Source organism: Tamandua tetradactyla, chromosome 11 (assembly GCF_023851605.1).
Source record: "Tamandua tetradactyla isolate mTamTet1 chromosome 11, mTamTet1.pri, whole genome shotgun sequence".
In the NCBI taxonomy this organism is placed as follows: domain Eukaryota; kingdom Metazoa; phylum Chordata; class Mammalia; order Pilosa; family Myrmecophagidae; genus Tamandua; species Tamandua tetradactyla.
In genome coordinates, this window is record NC_135337.1 from 79,674,534 (window position 1) to 79,693,213 (window position 18,680).

Here is an 18,680-nt window from a genome sequence, read left to right on the forward strand (position 1 = left end):
GCTTTTTTGAATATATGTTGGATTTCACAGTAAAAACTGTTTTTAAAAATCCTAATGTCCTTTTTGATAGAATTAGAAAAGCCAGTCCTAAAATTCTTATGGGATAAAGGGACACCGAATAGCTGAATCAACTTTGAAAAGAACAAAGTTGTAGGACTTACAATTCCTCATTGCAAAATTTTACTACAAAGTGACACAGATCAAAACAGTTTGGTATTGGCATAAAGATAGTTGTACAGACCAAAGGAATAGCATTGAGAACCCAGAAATAAACCCATACATCTATAGTCAATTGATTACTGTTAAGGGGGACTAGATTAAAGGGAAAGAGGAATTTCTTCAACAAATTGTGCTGGCACAACTGGACATGCACATCTAAAAGAATGAAATTAGAACCCTGCCTCTCACCATAAACAAAGCTTATAGGAAAATGGATCAAAGGCCTAAATATAAGAGCTAAAATTATAACACTCTTTAAAGAACACACGGTAAATATTCATGACCTTGGGTTTGGCAGGGGTTTCTTAGAAATGACATGAAGGCACAAGAAACAAAAAAGTAGTAAACTGAACTTCATCAAAATTAAAAACTTTTATACATCAGAGATCATTAAGAAAGTGAAAAAGACAACCCACAGAATGAGGGGAAATATTAGTAAGTCATAGATTTGATAAAAGGATTTAATATACAGAATATATGAAGAACTTTTACAACTTGGCAACACAAAGACAAACAATCCATTTTTAAAAATGGGTAAAGGATCTGAACAGACATTTCTCCAAAGAAGATACAAAAATGACTAAAAAGCATGTTCAATGTTTTTAGGCATTAGGGAAATTCAAATAAAAACCACAATGAGATACTACTTTCCGTCCTCCAGGATGGCTATAATGAAAGAAAAAACAAAATAACAAGTGCCAGCAAGGTTGCAAAGAAATTGGAACCCTCACACATTGCTGGTGGGAATATATATTTGTACAGCCACTGTGCAAATCCGTTTGGTGGTTCCTCAATAACTAAGTTAAACATAGAATTACCATATGACCCAATAATTGCCATACAACGTATATATTCCCCCAAATTTAAAACAGGTATTTGAAATCGAATTTGCTATTCACAATGGCAAAAAGGTAGCAACAACTCAAATGTCCATCAGTGGATGAATGGGTAAACAAAATGTAGTATATCCATACAATGAAATATTATTCAGCCAGCAAAAGGAATTAAGTGGTCATATATACTACAACCTGCATGAACCCTGAGGAGGATGTATTAAGTGGTCCCCAAAGGCTGGGAGAAGATGCACAGGAGAGTGACTGCTGATGGGCATATGGTTTCTTCAGTTGTAGTGAAAATGTACTGCAAGTATATAGTGATGATGGTTGCACAGCACTGAATGTACTGAATATTTTGAATTGTGCATTTTCAAACAGTTTCAACAGGAACATTGATGTTTTTAACCACAGTTAAAAACAACATGTGCTAGAGGACATACTAGGATGAATTTTTTAGTGTAGGCTTCTAAATCTCAGGCTGCTTGTTTGAAAGTTGCCATTCATTATAATTCATACAAAGTACATTAGTCAAAGTTTATTTTTCAATAGTTTATAAATCAAATCACCTATTTTAACTGGGGGCCTCTTTTGTATCTGTTATTTCTCTAAGCACTACCCTTTTAAAACAGTATAACACTTTTCTGAACCATAAAAAAGGACATTTTAAAATTGTTTATCAATAAAAAGAGAAGTGGTATTAGAATTGTACTTACATTGCATCTCAAACATGAGAATATTTTCCAAAAAAAGCAGCATATTAAATGCATTGGGATTTTGGGGCCAATCTGTTACGTGTACATGTTACGTTTTCAGGTCCATCACAAATTTATGTAAGCTTTTATTTTATCTATTATCAGTTAAAATAGGAATTCATTTGATTTAGGGATATCATGGGCTTTTTCATTTCAGAATTCTGTAGGACACACTTAAAATCTCATCTCACATCAATTTCCTTCCCATGTAAAATGCATACTTGAGAATTTCGATAAACATTTCTACCCTGCTGGGTGCTCACGTTCCCACCCGCTCAGCTCTGGGGAGTCCGCGGGCTCCCTGATCTAAAGACTTGGATATGGGAGCGGGAGGGGTTGGGGGAACCGGGGACCCAGCGCTGCCGGCGTCACACTTTCCCTCCGGGCCCGCACGCCCGGACCAGTGTCCGTTCCTCAGCGGGTAGGGCAGGCCCAGGCCCCGGAGGATCAGGCCTCCCGTCCACCCGGCCGGGGCACCTTCCCCCGCCCCGGTGCAGGGGTCGCTGCTCCTGGACACGGAGCCTATAGCTCCCTGCGCACCCCGGGCCCCGCGTCCAGGAGGAGAACCCAAAAGGGGGCGCCGGGGCCGGACCGACGCTGTCCAAACCCGAAAGCCCGGGGACACCAGAGGACCTGACCCTTGTGGTCACGCCCGCCTCGCCCGTCTCCCCACGGCGGGGAGAGTAAGGTCCAATCAGACGGCGAGAGGCGGTGCTGAGTACACTCTCCAACCGTGCCCGCCGGGGAGGGGGCGGTGCCTGGTGTGCTGTCCAATCAGCGGCATCGGGGCGGGGCGACCGCAACTAGCGGGACTTTCCTTCGCTTCGGTCCGCGGCGCTAGAGCGTCTAGAGGTCCCAGTGACCGTACCCCCTGCGCCGCGGAGACCCCCACGAGGCCTGGAGAAGGTGAGTGCGCGGGGCCGGGCGGGGGCCTGCTGTGCTCGGGGCCCGGGTCTCTTCTCTGGGCGGCTCCGCGCCCGCTGCCCCGGCCCCAGCCCAGACAGTGGGGTGAGGCCGGGGATCGCTGTGGGGTCCCGCGTGGAGGTGCGCTGAGGGCTCCCCACGGAGCCGGGCTGGGGCGAGCCCCCAGGGTGTGTGCGGTCCCAGGCCCCCTGCCTCAGCCCGCCTGGCCGACTCCTCCGGAGCTGTGGGAGGCTGGGACCGAAGCCCACGACCCCGCCCTCCCTGCGTCACCGAACACCAGCCTCTTCTCATCGACACCACGGATTTAAGTACCGCTTCTAGCCCGTAACGCTTTCAAGCTATCACCTTAAATTTTTTTTTATTATTCCAGAGCAACGGATGGTAGGTTTTAAATGACTTGTTTGGGGTTGTGAATGTTTTACGTGCGAGGAGAGTGGAGAATGAGCCCCACGTGGGATGGGACGGGACCCGCTGCGCTGACCCTTCCCCAGGGAAGACGCTGATTCGGGTCTAGATTCCCTTTGGCATCTGTCCTCTCGGCCCGGTTTTTGTGTTGCCTGCCTCTCCTTGGTCCTGGGCTCGGTGCCGCCTGAGGCCGCCCCAAGATGCCCCCCATCCAGACCGGCATGAGCGCCTTGTTAGCCTCACTCGCTGCGTTATCCAGGGCGGCCCCCGGGGTGGAGGTTGGGATTCTGGTTGCCCTGGTGCCCCCGGCTCCTGGTTCTCACCTTCCGCGTTTGGCCCTGAGCGCGGTCAGGGTGGCAGGGGCAGTCCCTGCAGTTTGGGGAGGGAGGAGCCGTGTGGGGGCCCGGAGCCTGACATTTGTTACCAGCCGCGCGATGCTAATATTTCTTCATTTATTTGAACCGCAGATTTCAGTAAATGCAGAATAATAATTCCTTTTTATCTTCTTTCTTCTCTCAGTGAGGGTCGTGAGTTAAGTCCGTCATTTTCTTCTTGGTGCCTACTCATATTTTCCCAGAATGCTGCTGGGGAAAAGTGTCTGAGAAAATAACTTTTCTTCCATTAGGGCTTCAGGGAAAATGGTACATAATTGCACACACATTGAAATGAGGTGAAAAAAAGATGGATTAGAGAGATTCTTAAAAATGGCAGTTTTTCTCCTGTTGAGGGTCCACGGTTTCAGCAGTGTGCAATTCTGTTCCATTTCCTGATAATATCTGGGCATCAGAGATGAATGCAAGTTCTCTAAAATGTGATCTATAAACCTGAGAACGTCTCAGTTTTGATTACTTGACTTACAGATTATCATAAGGGTGACTGTTAAATGACATGTCTCTTCCCTACTTTATCCTGAAACACTAGGTGGAAGTAGTCATTGTGTTGGATCCTTTTCGAACACAATGATTGAGAGTCCATGTCTTGTTTAAATGACCAGTCATGGGGTCATATTCTATTACCTGGAGGGGGAAGTAGAGGCTTGAAGCCAATGACTCCAAGCTGAGTCCAAAGTAGATCCTGCAAAGGAGGTCAATTAAGTTTCGGGGTGTACTTTTGGGGAGCCAGCCTGCTACTGTGGGAGGTCTCTAGCAGCTCAGAATGATGACACTTATGCTGAGAAACAATGAGGCCGGGATGGGGAGCTCTGCACCCAGGCTGGCCTGGGGCATTTTTTGCTTGGGGTTCTGCATTTGGGCCACCTCCTTTCCAGCCCTTGGATTTTAATTGCTCCTTGTCATGTATGGATGCCATTTACTGCTTACCACAGAGGTTGAGCATTTTCAGGTGTGATCGTTCATCTTTTATGAAAAAGTTTTTAGTCATTTTCTAATGTATTATTCATTTATATATATATTTTTTTCTTGTGTTTTCTTTCTGTACAAGAAAAATCTCCCCATTGGATGGCTTAGAAACACTTGTGTGTACCTTCTGAATGCATTCTAGTGCTCTGCTTTACAATTATACTTACAATGACTCAATTATTGTGGATGGAGTAGATAGAAGATTCCTTTTTTTTCCCCTGGAGATAACCACCTGGCAGAGTTGCACGTTAAATTGGTCATCGCTTCCACCTGGCAGCGTGAGCTCACCATAGATCCACTTGCCATTAGTTCACGTGTTCTTTTCCGTTGCTGTGTTTGCCCTTTCCCTCTGTCCTCATGATACTGTGTGAATTGTTATAGTTTAAAAAGCCTTGATGTGTGTTAGAAAATGTTCCTCCACCTTGTTCCTTAGAAAATCTTGTATATTCTTGGGCACTTGTTCTGCCATGTAATTTTAAAATTTTATTTTATTTGGAAATGTTTTAAAATTGAAAGACGTGGCAGCTTTGCTTGGGGTGCAGGTGCCGAGGTTAACTGAACCCGCCACGACGAGGAGGAGGAGCTGGGAGGGGTGCCCACTGCTCCCTGGTTCCCCCTAACATGCCAGGGCTTTTCAGTGGCTGCAGTGGGGTGGCAGCTTGGAGGGCTTAGGTATTTGGACCCGATCGCCCTTTGCGCCAGCCGCTGGATGGGTGGCACTGGAGCCCTCCCTGCTGCCCAGAGCCTGTGAGGCCACCTCAGGAGGCACCCCAGAGTCTGAGAAAATCTTCCTCCTGCTTCTCCCAGCACTGCTGCTTTGGCTTGCCGATGAGGTGGGAGACCTTCCTCTCTATTAAAAGCCCCCCTGGGGAGACCCTTATGTTTTCCTTATTTTAAGAGATTCTGAAGTAGTAGGGGCAGAGAAGGTCACGTGAACCCGGGCGACTCCTGGGATCACGGAAGGTCTCTATTTGGGAGCTGCAGACCACGTTTGAACATCTCATTGGGGGCCAGAAGTGGAAGCACCCACCTTGCATCTTTTCTATAGTGTTGTTTGACTGATCTACCCTATGAGGGAAGAGGACACTTGTACTGAAAGACAAATGGCAAAGAAAATATCTCAGGACAAATCCAATGATCATGCAGGGATATCATGCAAGTTTCTGAAAGTAACTTGAGGAGCATGAAAGAGGTGCCTCTTGAAAAAGCACAGCAGTCCTTTAAGAGGAGAGAAATTGAGTTTCCTGATTTTTGCCAAGATTTTGAAGACTGTTGGATGTATTGTACATTTGCTATGAGAACTTTATATATTCAATCCAAGAGTCTAAACAATGATTACCCCAGCCCTGCTGCCCGTCTGGACGTAGGATACCACTTTTGTACCTTGGGCCGCCCTCCTTCCCATATCACAGGGCTACCTTGAGACTTTCTGGAGAATTTATACTTATTCTTCCATCACCCCATGTTTTGGGGCATTCTTCTTCTTTCCAGACTCATCAAAACAAATGCCTTGATCTGGGTTTGGAAGATATGTTCATTCTGCACGTAGAAGGGGGCAAAAATGTGTAAAATTCCTGAGTCTTCTGATGCACAGACCCAGTGAACACAGACATAGTATGAGGGATGTGGGGCAGCTGTTCAGGTCCCTTTACCTCCGCCTGGGGCTGCCTTCTCCAGCCTTCCATTTACTGCAGATTGGAAGGAGGAGGGGAGAGGGCTGGAGGACACCAACATGAACAAGGTGAAGTCACCGCAGAAGTATCCTTCATTAGTTTATGATCTTCAAACAATCTAGTGAAAAAACAGCAGTAAATTATCTGTCTCAAAATGACTGGAAGTTAGGTGTTTCAACATCAACTTCTTCCAAAAATCCCAAAGTTTAAAAGGATCACTGGACAGAAAGTTAAAACAACTATACAGTAAATACAAGGATCCTCAAGAGGAAAATACAGTTGGAATTGACGGTGTACAGCAGTTCTGTGGTGGCCTGGCACTGGATCCGCCAGCAGTAGTGGAAGTGCAGAGCAACAACACCGAGCTAGTTCTCCAAACAGGGGTTCGTGGACGGCATAACAGAATTAGGTTGTGAAGGCATAGAAAACTAAAGGCCCAGATAACCAAGTTGGAACAAGAATTGAAAGAACCAAGACAATTTAAGGATTTTTACCAGTTTATTTTTAATTTTGCAAAGAATTTAGAACAAAAGGAATTGGATCTAGAAATGGCCATTGATTGCTATTCTAGTTTGCTAGCTGCTGGAATGCAATACATCAGAAACAGGATGGTTTTAAAAAAGAATAATAAGTTGTTAGTTTACAGTTCTAAGGCCAAGAAAATGTCCCAGTTAAAGCAAGTCTATAAAACTGTCCGAATTAAGGCACCAACAAGAGATTAGCTTCACTCAAGAAAGGCAGATGAATTTCAGGGTTTCTCTCTCAACTAGAAGCTTTTTCTTTAGGCTTCTTTTTTTTCATGAAACTACCCCAGGGATGTATTCCTTCTGCATCTTCAAAGGTCTCTGGCAATGTGGACTCCCTGCTTTATGGCTCTTGTCATTTTCTATTGTCTCAATCTCTAGCCTTTTAGAAAATGCCTCCTCTTTTAAAGGATTCCAGTAAAGTAATCAAGACCCACCTGGAATGGGTGGAGTCACATCTCCCTCTAATGAAAGGTTAATACCCACAAGTGAGTGAGCCAAATCTTCGTGGAGATAACCTAATCAAGTCTCCAAACTATATTAATGAATAGGGATTAAAAGAAAAGGTTGTTCCCACAAAATGGATTGGGATTAAAACATGGCTTTTCTAGGGTACATAAATCCTTTCAAACTGGCATACTTGCCTACTAGAATTTAGTGCTTAATGGAAGATTTAAATTCTCAGACTTACAGAGAGTTTTACTGGAACATCATAAATGATCAATACTGAAAGATATTTGGAATGTTCTTTTAGACATCACTAGGAAGAGAGCAGATGACATGTCTAATTATGAAGAAGGAATATGCTGGTTTGAAAAGTTTTATGTACCCTAAAAATGCCATGTTTTAGTCCTAAACAATCTCGTGAGAGCAACAGTTTCTTCTAATCCCTATTCAGTACTGTATGTTGGGAACTTTAATTAGATTATGTCCTTGGAGATAAACTCAATCAAGAGTGGGAATTAAACTTGTTTAGATGGAGATGTGACTCCATCCTTTCAGGTGGGTCTTGATTAGTTTACTGGAATCCTATAAAAGAGGGAATATTTTGGAGAAAGCAAGAGATTCTGTGAGAGCAGAGAACTGTACAGCACCATGAAGCAGACAGTCCATCAGCCAGCGACTTCTGGAGATGAAGAAGGAAAATGCCTCCCAGGGAGCTGGAGAGGAAGTTAGCAGATGATGCCATGTTCATCATGTGCCCCTGCAGCCAAGAGAGAAACCCTGACCATATTTGCCATGTGCCTTTCCAGATGAGAGAGAAACCCCGACCATATTTGCCATGTGCCTTTCCAGATGAGGAGAAACTAACCGTGCTCGCCATGTGCCCTTCCACTTGAGAGTGAAACCCTGAGCTTCATCGGCCTTCTTGCATCAAGGTATCTTTCCCTGGATGCCTTAGATTGGACATCTATATAGACTTGCTTTAATTTGGACATTTTTGCAACTTTAGAACTGTAAACTTGCAACTTGTTAAATTCTCCTTTTTAAAAGTTGTTCTATTTCTGGTGTATTGCATTCTGGCAGCTTGCAAACTAGAATACCAGCTGTCTCTCTCTCTCTGTTTTTTATAAACATTTGATGGTAGGTTGTATACATCATCTTCCTTGACTTTTGATATCCAGTTCTTGAAAAGACTATTCTGTCCAAATTCAGCAGATTTGGGGGCCTTGTTGAAGATTAATTGACCATAGATTTCACGATCAGTGTCCATGCCTCATTTCACTTCCATTGGTCAGTACTTCTGTTTTTGTGCCAATACCATGCTACTTTGACCACTGTGACTTTACTGTACGCTTTAAAGTTGGAAAGTATTAATCCTCCCACTTCATTCTCTTTTTTATGATATCTTTAGCTATTCAAGGTTTCTTTGCCTTCCACATAAATTTGATAACTAGTTTTATCAGCTCTTCAAAAGAGGCTGTTGGAATTTTCTTTTAAATTTATTTATTAATTTAAAAAGAAACAAAATAAAACAACATACATAATCAGTAATTCACAATATCATCACTTAGTTGCATATTCATCATTTCTTAGAACATTTGCATTAATTCAGAAAAAGAAATAAAAAGACAATAGAAAAAGAAATAAAACGAGCACAGGAAAGAAAAAAAAAAAGGATTATACCTACCATACCCCTTACCCCTCGATTTCATTGATCACTAGCATTTCAAACTAAATTTATTTTAGCATTTGTTCCCCCTATTATTTATATTCCATATGTTCTACTCCTTTGTTGACAAGGTAGATAAAAGGAGCATCAGACACAAGGTTTTCACAATCACACAGTCACATTGTGACAGCTGTATCATTATTCAATCATCCTCAAGAAACATGGCTACTGGAACACAACTCTACATTTTCAGGCAGTTCCCTCCAGAGGCTGTTGGAATTTTAATTGGTACTGCATTGAATCTGTTGATCAGTTTGGGTAGACTTGACATCTTAGCAATATTCAACCTTCCTATCCCTGAGCACAGACTGTCTTTCCATCTATTAAGATCTTTGATTTCTTTGCACTGTTTTGTAGTTTTCTGTGTACAGGTATTTCTGCTTAAGTTTATTCCTACCTACTTGATTTTGTTAGTGCTATTTTGAATGGATTTTTTTTTCCTTAATTGTCTCATCAGCAAGGTCATAACTTGTATATAGAAACATTACTGACTTTTGCATATAAATCTTGTATCCTGCCACTTTGCTGAATTTATTAGCTCAAGTAGCTGTATTATAGATTTCTCAGGATTTTCCACATTTAGGATCATGTCATCTGCAAATAATGGTTTGACTTCATCCTTTTCTGTTTGGATGCCTTTTATTTCTTTCTCCTGCCTGATCACTCTAACTAGAACTTTTAGTAATGCTGAATAATAGTAGTGACAGTGGGCATCCTTGTCTTGTTCCCAATGTTAGGGGAAATGCTTTCAGTCTCTCACCGTTGAGAATGATGGGTTTTTCACATATGCCCTTGATGATATTAAGGAAATTTCCTTCAATTCCTAGCATTTGAAGTGTTTTTATTGGAAAAGGATGCTAAATTTTGTTGAATGGCCTTTTCACCATCAGTTGATATGATCATATGATTTTTCCCTTTCAGTTTGTTAGTGTGCTGTATTACTCTGTTTTTTTTATATCAAACCACCCTTGCATTCCACACTTGATCATGTTGTATACATGTATATAAACCACACTTGATCATGTTGTATACAACATGATCTTCTTTAATATATCATTGGATTCAAGTTGCAAAAATTTTGTTGAGAATTTTTGCATCTATATTCATTAGGGAGATTGGTCTGTAATTTTCGCTTCTTGTAGAGTCTTTATCTAGTTTTGGTATTAGAGTGATGTTAGCTTAATAAAATAAGTTAGGTAGTATTCTTTTTTCCTCAATTTTTTTGAAGAGTTTAAGCAGAATTGGTGTTAGTTCTTTTGGAATGTGTGATAAAATTCCTCTGTGAAGCCATCTGGCCCCAGACTTTTCTTTGTAGGAAAATTTTTGATAACTAATTGAGTATCTTTACTTGCAATTGCTTTGTTAACATCTCCTATTTCTTCTCAAGTCAGTGTTGGTAGTTCATATGTTTCTAGAAATGGGTCCATTTCATATAAATTGTCTAGTTTGTTAGCATATAGTTCATAATATTCCCTTGAACACTTATTTCCATGTGCATTTCCTAAGAACAAAGATATTTGCTTATATAACCACCTTAGAAATTCAAGAAATTTAATACTGAAATAAAGTCTACAGTCTATATCCCAATTTTTTCATATGTTCCAATAGCCTTAAGGGCACTTTCTCCTCCTTTATTAGATTTAGGATCATGTATTACTTTTAGTTGTTATTGTCTCTTTAATCTTCCTCTCTCCTTAAATTGCAGATATACATATACAACATGAAGTTTCCCATCTCAGCCTCTCCCAAGCTTGCCGTTGGGTGGTGTGCTGGTTTGAAAGGATATATGCACCCTAGAAAAGCCATATTTTAATCCTAATCCCATTTTGTAAAGGCAGCCTTTTCTTCTAATCCCTATTCAATACTGTATGTTTGAAACTATGCTTAGATCATCCCCTGGAGATGTTACTCAATCAAGAGTGGTTGTTAAACTGGATTAGGTGGAGACGTGTCTCCACTCATTTGGGTGGGTCTTGATTGGTTTACTGGAATCCTATAAAAGAGGAAACACTTTGGAGAATGTGGGAGATTCTGAGAGAGCAGAGAATGACATAGCCACAAGAAGCAGAGCCACCAGCCAGCAATCTTTGGAGATAAAGAAGGAAAACACCGCCTGGGGAGCTTCATGAAACAGGAAGCCAGGAGAGAAAGCTAGCAGATGATACCATGTTTGCCATGTGCCTTTCCAGATTAGAGAGAAACACTGAACTTTATCAGCCTTCTTGAACGAAGGTATCTTTCCCTAGATGTCTTAGATTGGACATTTATATAGACTTGTTTTCATTGGGAAATTTTCTCAGCCTTAGAACTGTAAACTAGCAACTTATTAAATTCCCCTTTTTAAAAGCCATTCTGTTTCTGGTATATTGCATTCTGACAACTAGAAATGTCCCAGTTAAAGCAAGTGTATAGAAATGTCCAATCTAGGGCATCCAAGGAAAGATACCTTGATTCAAGAAGGCCGATTAAGTTCAGGGTTTCTCTCTCAAGTGGAAAGGCACATGGCGAACACGGTCAGGGTTTCTCTCTCGGCTGGAAGGGCACACGGTGAACACAGCATCATCTACTCATGTCCTACTGCTCCCCAGTAGGCATTTTCCGTCTTCATCTCCAAAAGTTGCTGGTTGGTCAACTCTCTGCTTCATGGTGCTGTGGCATTCTCTGCTCTCAGAATCTCTTGCTTTCTCCAAAATGTTTCCTCTTTTATAGGATTACAGTAAATTAACCAAGACCCACCCAAATGGGTGGAGTCACATCTCCATCTAATCAAGTCTAATCCCCACTCTTGATTGAGTCACATTTCCATGGGATATAATCTAATTAAAGTTCCCAACATATAGTACTGAATAGGGATTAGAAGAAACCGTTGCTGCCAAAAAATTGATTAGGATTAAAACATGGTTTTTCTAGGGTCCATAAATCCTTTCAAACCAGCATATTCCATCCTCTGGATCCTATAAGAGACATGTTTTTTCCATATACAAAAATACATTCATTCCATAACAATTTATCAGAGAACCTTAAACCATTCCAGTAACATCAGAAATACAATATGAGATTATTGTACAGGGTGGGCCACGGTAGTTAAGCAGGTGGAGTTCTCACCTGCTGTGCCGGAGACCCAGGTTCAATTATCAGTGCCTGCCCATGCAAAAAAAAAAAAAAAAATTGTTGTACAATACAAGATTATTGGCATAGTCTGTCCTAGAGCAAAGTTCTCCTCTGGCTCTGGACCTGTAAAAAATATGGATTAAAAAAAAAAAACAAAACAAATAATATGGGGAACAAAGGTTAAAATAGTAGAGTGAAATACTAGTGGTCAATGAAAGGGAGTGTTAAGGGGTATGGGATATGTGAGTGTTTTCTTTTTTTTCTTTTGCTGGAGAGATGCAAATGTTAAAAAAAAAAAAATGATCCTGGTGATGAATACACAACTATGTGATATTGTGAGCCACTGACTGTAACCATGTCAAGAATATTTGTATGTTGGGGGTGCAAGGATAGTTCAGTGGTAGAATTCTCACTTGCCATGTGGGAGAACTGGATTCGATTCCAGGTCCATGCACTTCCCAAACAAAAGCAAACAAAAATTCAACAAATGGTGCTGCAATAACAGGGTACTCACATGGAAAACTAACGAAATGTTTGACCCCACCATACAGCATACAGAAAAAAAAAAAGATTGAAAAAAAATGTTTGTATGCCAAGAATGTTTGTCTGTTCGTTGTTTATAAAATATTTTAAAAGCCCCTCAAAACAAGTTATTTGCTGCCAACATACAAAGGAGAAACAGTCATGGGATACATATGCCCTTTTCTATAGGGAGGAATTGGAAGGAATACAAGGGTCACTGAACCTAAGCAGGTTTTCAGACCTGCAGGGCAAACTCCATTAAATTTCAAGTTTGAGAGTCATTTATCTTCGGGGCTTTAGAAAGCAGCATTCCCATCCCCTACACAGTGGCTTGGCTCTTTCTGAATGCAACTGTGGGGGACACTGGGGAGACCACCTTTTTCTTGGCTCTACCCTCTCCAAGCATCAGGGCTGCACCAGGGCTCTCTGCCATCTCTGGGGCACATGCTCAATCCCTCCACGTGGTGGCAGCTAGGCTCTCCCCAATCCTCAAGGAGTGTGCTGCGCCCTCTCCAAGGCCTGAGGCAGCATGACTCTTCCACTGCAACCAGGTGAAAGGTCCACTGTTCTAGTTTGCTAGCTGCCGGAATGCAACACACCAGAGACGGATTGGCTTTTAATAAAAAGGGGATTTATTTTGTTAGTTCTTCAGAGGAAAGGCAGCTAACTTTCCACTGAGGTTCTTTTCTTACGTGAAAGGCACAGGATGGTCTCTGCTGGTCTTCTTTCTAGGCCCCTGGGTTCCAACAACTTTCCCTGGGGTGACTTCTTTCTGCATCTCCAAAGGCCTGGGCTGAGCTGCAAGTGCTGAGATGAGGAATGCCGAGCTGCTTAGGCTGTGCTACGTTTTGCTCTCTCATTTAAGCACCAACCAATTAAGTCAAACCAGTCACTCATTGCAGCAGAGACACCTCCTAGCTGACTGCAGATGTAATTGGCAACAGATGAGGTTCATATACCATTGGCTTATGTCTGCAACAACAAGATTAGGTATGCTCACCTGGCCAAGTTGACAACTGAATCTAACTAACACATCCATCTTCTGCCTCTGGGACAAACTCAACCTCTTCACGGGCTTGAGTGGGTCCATTCTACTAGCCCAAGGCTTCTTGACTTCAGACCTCAGTCTCCATGGTTCTGCCTCTGAAGTTATTTTACCTTCACACTGTCCCTTTTGTGCCCAAACTGGCAGTGGCTCTGTTTATACACGTCCCACAGCATGCTTGTTGGCTTTCTATATAGTAAAGAAGGATCATGCCGATCAAACAATAGGAGTTTCCACAGATCCTTCCTGGATAACTCCATCTCCAACCCTGGCTTTTTCTGAAATGGCTGGCTGGTTCCACATTTGACTAAATCATCAGGTGGGGCACTATTCTCTGGGGTTTCCCTTCCTGGAATTGCAGAATTTTCCAGAACATTAATTTCTGGTTCCTTTGTAACCAAGAGTTCAGTTTTCCGCTCCTTTCCTGTTGCATTTCACTGCAAGCTGCCAGGGGAAATCAGGCTGTACTTTCCACGTTTAAATTGGAAATATCTTCTGCTAAATATCCAAGTTCATGGCTTTTAAGTTTGTTTTTTTTTTCATGCCATACGGTAGGGTCACATTTCATTATTTTTCCGTGTGAGTATCCCAACAATGCAGCACCATTTGTTGAAGTTTTGTTTGTTTTGCGGGGAGTGCATGGCTGTTCTAGTTGCCAGAATGCAACACCAATTGGCTTTTAATAAGAGGGGATTTATTTTATTAGTTCCTCAGAGGAAAGGCAGCTGCCTTTCAACTGAGGTTCTTTCTTATGTGGGAAGGCACAGGGTGATCTATGCTGACCTCCTCTCCAGGCCTCTGGGTTCCAACAACTTTCCCTGCGGTGAATTCTTTCTGCATCTCCAAAAGCCTGGGCTGAGCTGCGAGTGCTGAGATCAAGTATGTTGAGCTGCTTGGGCTGTGCTATGTTGAGCTCTCTCATTTAAGCACCAGCCAGTTAAATCAAACATCATTTATTGCAGCAGGCACACCTCCTAGCTGACTGCAGATGTAATGAGCTAGATGAGGTTCACGTACCATTGGCTCATGTCCACAGCAACAGAACTAGGCACCTTCATTTGGCCAAATAGACACCTGAATCTAACTACCACAGTGGCCAAGTTCATGGCTTTTAAAATCAGTCAAAGCCACTAGTTAATTTTGTCAGATTATCTGCCATTTAAAAATAAGGATCACCTTCTTTCCAGTTTGCAATAATACGTGTCTCATTTCTGTCTAAGGCCTTATCAGAAGTATCTTAAGCATCCGTATTTTTACTAACAGTCTCTTCAGAGCATCTAGGCCTTCTCTGGCAAGCTGCACACAACTCTTCCAGAATCTTCTCCTTATCCATTTAAAAAACTGCTCCAACATGTTTAGTATTTGCAAACCGTAGCAGCATCCCACTTCTCCAGTACCAAAATCTGTTCTAGTTTGCTAGCTCTCAGAATGCAATATACCAGAAACAGAACAGCTTTTAAAAGGGAAATTTAATAAGTTGGTAGTTTACAGTTCTAAGGCTGTGAAATTGTCTGTATCAAAACAAGTTATAGAAATGTCCAATCCAAGGCATCCAGGGAAAGATACCTTGGTTCAAGAAGGCCAATGACGTTCAGTGTTTCTCTCAGCTAGAAGGGCACATGGCGAACATGGCAGCGTCTGCTAGCTTTCTCTCCAGGCTTCTTGCTTTATGAAGCTCTCTGGGAAGCATTGTCCTTCTTTAGCTCCAAAGGTTGCTGGCTGGTAGGCTCTGTGGTTCTCTTGTCCTGTTGTGGTTCTGTGGCTCTCTCCTTGTTCTCAAGAAAGGGGACTCTCTCCAAAATGTCTCCTCTTTTATAGGATCCCAGTAGACTAATCAAGACCATGTAGAATGGGTAGAGATACATCTCTATCTAATCAAGTTTAATACCCACCATTGATTGAGTCACATATCTGTAGAAATAACTTAATCAAGTTTCCAGCCTATAGTACTGAATAGGAATTAGAAGAAACTGTTGCTCTGACAAGATTGATTAAAACATGGCTTTTCTAGGCTACATAAATCCTTTCAAACCAGCACAGTAATCATATAATTTCCCTCCCTTTGTAGCTGACTTACTTCACTCCACATGATGTCTTCAAGATTAATCCATGTAGAAAAGAGTATCAGAGCCTCGCTTCTTTTCAGAGCTGAACAACATCCCACTGTATGTAGACACCACATTCTGTTTATCCATTCATCTGCTTTTGGCCCTTTGGGTTGCCTCCACACTATGGCCACTGTCATTAGTGCTGCTAAGAACATCACTGCACAAATACGTGTACAAGGCCCTGCTTTCAGTTCTTCTGGGTGTAAACCTAGAAGTGGAATTGCTGCATCGTATGGTAGTTTCTTATCCTACTTCCTGAGGATGGGCCAAACTGTGGCTATACCATTTTACACTTCCACCAAAAATGTACTAAGGTTCCCACTTCTCTGTATCCTTGTCAGCACTTGTTACTTTGTTTTTCCTTTTGAATAATAGTCATTCTGGTGAGTATGAGTTGGTATCTCACTGTGGCTTTGACTTGCATTTCCCCAGTAGCCAATGATATTGAGCATCTTGTGTTACACAGATCCACAGGAAGTTACAGAGAGGTTTGGTGTACCCTTCACACTGTTTTCCCCAGTGGTTGCATCCTACATAATTATGGTACAGTATCAATACCAGGGGTTTGACACATTGGTGTAATAATGTGCATGTGTACTACTCTGTCATTTATTATATGTAAAGGTTTGTAAATCACCAATGTACAGAACTATACTACTGCCAAAGATCACCTTTCTGCTGTCTCTTTGTAGCACCCACCCTTTTCTATCTCACCATCCCTAATTCTGGCAACCACTAATCTGTTATTCATCCTTATAATTTTTCCATTTCATGTTATATAAATGGAATTATGTTTTTTGATAATTTGCGATAAACTTTTTTAACTTTGCAAAATACCCTTGAGATCCATCTAAGTTTTTACAGATATCAATAGTTTCTCTATTTTTACTACCATTCTTCAGTATTGCTGTACCTCCATTTGTTTAACCATTCACTTTTTGAGGGACATTATGCTTACTTCTAGTTTTTCATATGTTATATATAAAGCTTGTTATGAACATTTGTGCATAGGTTTTTGAATGGCCATAAGTTTTCAGTTCCATATGCCCTGAAGTGGCGGGTTGGATGGTGTTTTTGTTTGCTAATGCTGCTGGAATGCAATACTAGAAATGGGTTGGCTTTTATAAAGGAGACTTATTAAGTTAGAAGTTTGCAGTTCTAAGGCCATAAAAATGTCCTAACTAAGGCATCCAGAGAAAGACACAGTTACTCAAGAGGCCAGTGGTGTTTGGATATCTCTAGCTGGAAAGGCATGTGGCTGGTGTCTACTGGTCCTTTGGCTTCTGGTTTCAAACCACTTGCCCAGGGGCATTTCCTTTCTGCATCTCCAAATGTCTCTGTTGGTGTCAATTCTGAGCTTTTTCCAAAATGGTTTCCTCTTTAAGGGTTCCAGTAAGCAGATTAAGACCCACCTGGGGGTGGAGACACATCTCCATGGAAACCACCTAATCAAAAGGTCCCACCCACAAATGGGTGGGTCACATGTCCATGGAAACAACTTGATAAAAAATATCTTGCCTAACCAATAAATCTGACCCCAAAAGATTAGACTAGGAAAAAGACATGGCTGTTCTGGGGTACATAACAGCCTCAAACCAACACAGATGATAAGTGTATGTTTAGTATTTTAAGAGATTATCAAATTTTCTTCCTGCAGGGCTGTACTATTTTATCATCCACCAACAGTACTTGAGAGATTTAGTTTCTCCATGCTCACCAGCATTTGGTGTTGCTACTGTTAATTTCAGCTAATAGATGATTCTAATAGCTGGGTAGTAATATTTTATCATACATTTCCCCAGTTGCTAGTGATGTTGAACATCTTTTCACATGCTTATTTGCAATCTGTAATCCTCTGCAGTAAAATGTCTATTCATGTCTTTTGCCCATCGTCTAATTAGGATGTTTGGTTTTTTATTGTTGTGGTTTGAGAGTTCTTTATGTATTCTGGACATGAATCCTTTGTCAGGTAGGTTTTATAGCCCACTTATACAGTCCATCTTGGTGTTAGTCCCATATGCCCCATGGTTGCTTGTGAAGTGTGTATTTTGTTGTTGTTGGGTAAAATGTCTATAAATATTTATTAGATCCTATTGGTTGATAGCATCTGAGTTCTTGTAAATCTAGCTTATTATCAGTCTATTTTCTGTTGAGAGAGGAGTCTATTTTTCCTTTCACTTCTGTCAGTTCTTGCTTCACATATTTGCACCTCACTGTTTGGTGCATATAGCTTCAGGATTGTTATATATTCTTGGTGGATTGACACTTCAGTCATCATGTAATGTCCCTGGTAACTTTCTTTGCTCTTAAGTCTACTTTATTTGATATTAACGTAGTCATGCCAGCTTTCTTTTAATATTTGCATGGTATATATTTTTTCCATCCTCTTAATTCAACCTGAGCTTCTTGTAGATGGCATATAGTTGGGTCATTTTTTTAATCCACTCTAATTGTTCTTCATTCGTATATTTAGACCATTTATATTTAATGTAATTTTATATGAATCTATACTGTTGTAGTTTTTTTTCCCAGAAATCCATTTAATATATTGTCCTCGGATAGAGGATGTATCAGATATTAAACTGATAAGAACAGATACTACACTTGATCTTAGCCAAAAGGCTGAGAAGCAATGAATCTATACTGTTTTGAGTATATATATATATATATATATATATATATATATATATTTAGTGATTTATTTAAGTATCATATTTACATAACATCACAAACTCATGCTGGCATTTTCTCAGTTCCTGTGAAGTGTAGAAACCTTACCTCCTGTGACAGATTGAATCATGTCCTCCACAAGACATTTTCAAGTCTTCAAGTCCTATGGGTGTGAATTCATTTAATAAACAAAATCTTCAAAGATTCTTTCTTCAGAGTGGAGGCCTATGATTTGTTGCCAGTTTGGGAAGTTTTCAAGTACTTTTTCTTCAAGTACTTTTTCAGCCCTGTCCTCCTCCTCCTCTTTTCCTGGGACTCAGATGACATAAATTTTAGATCTTTTCTTATAGTTCCACATGT

General features: G+C 41.3%; 1 long non-coding RNA gene and 1 pseudogene across 1 annotated transcript in view; one reads left to right on the plus strand and one right to left on the minus strand.

Annotated features, from left to right (window-relative positions):
• The first annotated feature begins 2,274 nt into the window (after positions 1-2,274).
• The window catches only part of LOC143650446 (uncharacterized), a 31,627-nt gene continuing 15,221 nt past the window's right edge, over positions 2,275-18,680 (plus strand). Inside the window, exon 1 of the long non-coding RNA XR_013159562.1 lies at positions 2,275-2,713. This is a non-coding gene — a long non-coding RNA (uncharacterized LOC143650446). The remainder of the gene's footprint in view (positions 2,714-18,680) is intronic.
• LOC143651135 (U2 spliceosomal RNA) lies at positions 18,115-18,284 on the minus strand (annotated as a pseudogene).